Below are 5000 nucleotides of genomic sequence, written 5' to 3' on the forward strand. Positions count from 1 at the left end.
TTGCACTCGTGATCGACAGCTATTTCCCTCCTGGAGGAGAGCTCAGAGCTCATATATGACCAGTTTATGGGTAATGTTGTGACCTTACACGCACACACACACACACACAACTCCCCGCCCACGAGAGTTGGAGTAACGACCCGTAGCGCACCGATAATGAAATTATTTCAGCCTTGGGCGGGATTCGAACCCGGACCACCGTAGTGGCAGTCAGGAACTGCACCATTGCACTACGAGTGTGTGTGTGTTTGTGTGTGTGTGTGTGTGTGTGTGTGTGTGTGTGTGTGTGTGTGTGTGTGTGTGTGTGTGTGTGTGTGTGTAAGGTCACAACATTACCCATAGATCGGGTCACATATAAGCTCTGAGCTCTCATCCGTCTGGTTACCAGCTGTCGATTACAAGCCCTACACGTGATTCAAGACTGTGATGAATCACACACACACACCCACACACACACTGAACTCCGTAACCCTATATTAGAATCTGCAATATTCTCTCCTCCTCCCCTGCACCACTATGCAAGCACACACGTGGACACACATGCAAACGCGCACGCAAGCACAAGAAGACTTAAATTGACGGGAGTAATTCACAAGCACAAGGTCATGGAAGACACGTGTAGCTGTACATTTCAAGCACTCTGAGGCACAAGCACACAAAGACCTGTTTAGAATATTCTCTTGCAAGCAGAGGCGATTAGGATTAATACTGATTTACAAGGAAAGAGGGACGAGGAAGAGGAGGAGGAATAAAGAGGAAGAATGAAGAGAAAGAGGAGGAAGAGAAGAAACGCGAGGAGACATGAAAAGAGGAGAAAAAGAGAGCATCGGGATGACGAGGAAGAGTAGGCGGAAGAGGAGGGGAAGGAGGAGAGGAAGATGACGGAATAGGAGGAAGAGAAAAAGGAGAGAAGGAGGAGGGGGGAAGGAAGAGAGGAGGAAGACAGGGAGCTGGAGGAAGGGATGAAGAAGGAGGAGGAGGAGGAGGAGGCGGAGAAGAGAAGACGAAGGAGGAGGAGGAGGAGGAGGAGGAGGAGAAGAAGAAGGAAGAAGTACCTGGGCAGAGGGAGGGAGAGAGGGAGGGAGGGACGGGGGGAGGGAGGGAGGAAATTCATGGGCAGCGATGCGTTACGCAATGTGTTTGATAGCTTGTTTATCTGCTCTGCACTGCCCCACACTGCACAGATTCTAGTCCTGCGAGAGGCTGACGATTCTATAACACAATGTACAACCGTTGCCTCAGAGGGAGGCAAATATAATATCACTAAAACCACAACCACAGTCAAAACAACAACCAGTCACAACAACAACAACCACAGTCACAACAACAACAACAACAACAACAACAACAAAAGGGTAAAAAAGGAAACATTCTTTTCGCAGACATGAGGCGCGCGTTTGTGTGTGTAAGTGCGTGCGCGTGTGTGTCTGTGCGTGTGTGCCTACTGTGACGTCACCGAGCTCCTCTATCAAAACAAGAGGCAGCGACGCGTGGACTCGGAGCGCCATTTCCCCCGCACCATTTTCTAATATATTTATTTAATCTATTTACTTATTTACTTGTTTACAATCTATCATATCGTTTATTCATATACTTATGTATATGTTTATCTATTTGTGTATTTACTCATATATTACCTATCCATATTGTCACCGATTCATGAATTTGTTTGTTTACATAAGTATTTCTTAGCTTATTTGTGCATTTACTACTAATTTACTTTGCTATTTATCATTTCATTTACATAATTACCTACTTATTGAATTACTGAATAATATATTTATTTATCTATTTTCTCCTCATCTATAAATTCACTCCCCTATTCATATATCTATTCACTTGGTTATCAATTAATCTAATTATATATCTATGTATTCATATATATATATATATATGTATATATATATTCATTTATATATGTAAATATATATGTATATACATATATATATATTTAAATATATATATATATATATATATATAATTATATATTATATATATATACACCCCCCCACACCCACCCACCCACCCACACACACACCCACACACACACACACACACACACACACACACACACATATATATATATATATATATATATATATATATATATATATATATATTTAAACTCTCCTACTGGGATTCGAACCCTCGCCTAAGCGGCTTGCTTTTTATATGACGAAGACCGTACCATCATGTCACCACGACACAATATATACATATATGTGTATATATATATAATATATATATATATATATATATATATATAGATATGGAAATAAACTCTCCTACTGGGATTCGAACGCTCTCCTCATCGGGTTGCTTTTCATAAGACGAAGACCATACCATCATGTCACCACGACACAAAAACTATATATATATATATATATATATATATATATATATATATATATATATACATATACATATACACATATATATGTATATTATATATATATATATATATATATACATATATATACACATATATTATTATTATTATTACCTCTTTCCTTTTTACCCGAGTCTACTGGCTTATTATTCATTTCTGTGTGATGTACACTCCACAAGTATGCTTGTAGGTGTAAAGTTTATACATGGTAGAGTTGATGCGTCTGGTCAGGCGTCAGGTCGGTCCCTTGTATATACAGTATACTGCCTACCTCTGCACTTGTAGCGCGTCACTAGGCCTTCGCGGTCGGTTCCCCACGTGGGGACCACGTCACGTCCGTCCTTAGGCCGACGCATACGTATCTTGATCAGAGTAAAGGACTCAAGCCAAACCACACATCATTTTCCCTACGTCACCATGGCCGGGCGTATAAAGGCATTGTGAAGGTTATCTTACCGTTGGCTGAAGGAGTGGGTTCGAATCCTACATGCGACTGTCATAAAAATGATCAGATTAATGTTGCTGTCACTAACGAATTTTTCTCGTATTTACAATGGCGAAAGCGTGGAAGGGATTTATTTTTATCCTTACCTCTCCCACGAGTGGGCTCGGGTCCTGTGTATAACAGAAACTGTGATCGCAGTTTAATGATCTTTCCTATTCTCGGGAATCAGATAGATTCCAGGTTACAAGGCTTTTGTAGCCTCGTTGGCTGAGCGGATAAAGGCATTGTGAAGGTTATCTTACCGGTGGCTGAAGCAGTGGGTTCGAATCCTGCATGCGACTGTCATGAAAAATATCAGATACACCCATATGTCATAACTGCATAAGTTTTATGCGATAGAGACGGACACCCCTACGGACCAGAGTTGCGCCGTATCTTTCATAATTGGAGACTGATCTCCTTTCTGGTCTTCTCCTTAAGTCTCTTTTTTCTCAAGGATAGAAGCGCTGTAAATAAATCACAAATTATCTTCTTGTCTATTCATTCTTACTTTTCTATCTTTATTTTCATATTTGTATATATTTTTTCATCTTATATATTTACATGTTTTTTTACTTTCTTACTGTTACAAATTTTTTGTAACAATAGATCGAAAAATTACATAATCTAACAAACAGCGCTAGTTGTTCCAACTTAGAGAGAGAGAGAGAGAGAGAGAGAGAGAGAGAGAGAGAGAGAGAGAGAGAGAGAGAGAGAGAGAGAGAGAGAGAGAGAGAGAGAGAGAGAGAGAGAGAGGATCAACTGAACTTTAGTCAAGGCTCTCAACTCTTTGTTCAATATGAACAAACGCCCGCCCCCCTAGTTCAGCGGGGGGGGGCGTTTGAGAGAGAGAGAGAGAGAGAGAGAGAGAGAGAGAGAGAGAGAGAGAGAGCCAGAAAGAGCCAGAAAGAGAAAGAGAGAGGTGTGGGGGAGGTATAGGGAGGGGAGGATGGGGGTGAGAGTCACGTGGTCTCGCCAAAAGAGTACAAAATTGACCTTCTATGCTCGTGGTATCCCGCAGCTCATGGATGGATTTGTCCTTGGACCGAATGGACCTGTTACCCAAACAAATTTGTCTTCACCAAAGAAGAGCAAAAATATAAAAGATAAGAATAAGGCAAAAAAAAAAAAAAAAAAAAATGAATAAAAGAATTGAATGGAATCGAAATAGAAAATAAAAAGTTTGAATAACAATAATAATAATAATAATAATAATAGTAATGATGATAATAATTATAATAATAATATATAAAAACAGTACTAATATATAACAATAATAATAATAATAATAATAAAATTATAATATACTACTAATAATATCTATAATAATAATAATAATAATAATAAAATAATAATAATATACTACTAATAATATCTATAATAATAATAATAATAATGATAATAATAATAATGACAATTATAATAATAATGCAACCGCCAAGCAAGTCGAAAACACTCATTTTCTTTAAACGCATGTCCACATATTAAATTCGCATACATCAGGGCTAATAACAAGTATATCCATAAGTGGTAATCCATGAAGATGGACGTCGGAGAGTCTCATGTCCCTATCTATCCCGTCTACGAAACCTGTCAACACCCCCAATCCCATCAAGAGTTGCAGCCCCAGTGGTCTGGCACTCGGTCTCTCTTTTATTAACTTTGGTTGTATGTTCTCCAACTGAGAACCGGAGACTGATCATGAGCCAGTGGCGAGAGAAGGAAGGCGAGGGGGGAGAAGGGGAGGAGGAGGGGAATAGAGGGGAAGAGGTGAAGGAGGGGAGGGGAGAGGGGGAGGAGGTGAGGGAAGGATGGAAGGGGGAGAAGGGGAAAGGGAGGAGAAGGTAAGGGAGAGAGGGAGGATAGGAGGGAAAGAAAGAGTGGGTGAGGGGAGGAGAGGGAGGCAGGAGGATGAGGAGAGGGAGGTAGGAGGAGGAGAGGGAGGTAGGAGGAGGAGGAGGGGGAGAAGGATGGAGGAGGAGAAGGAGGAAAGGCAGGAGGGGTAGAGGGAGGGAGGTAGGAGGAGGAGGAGAAGAGGGAAGGAGGAGGAGGAGGAGGAGGAGGAGGAAAGGCAGGAGAGGTAGAGTGAGGGAGGAGGAGGAGAGGGAAAGAGAGAGAGGAAAAGGG

The sequence above is a fragment of the Oratosquilla oratoria genome, chromosome 1, assembly GCF_046742065.1.
Source record: "Oratosquilla oratoria isolate Oo_2021 chromosome 1, ASM4674206v1, whole genome shotgun sequence".
Classification (NCBI taxonomy): domain Eukaryota; kingdom Metazoa; phylum Arthropoda; class Malacostraca; order Stomatopoda; family Squillidae; genus Oratosquilla; species Oratosquilla oratoria.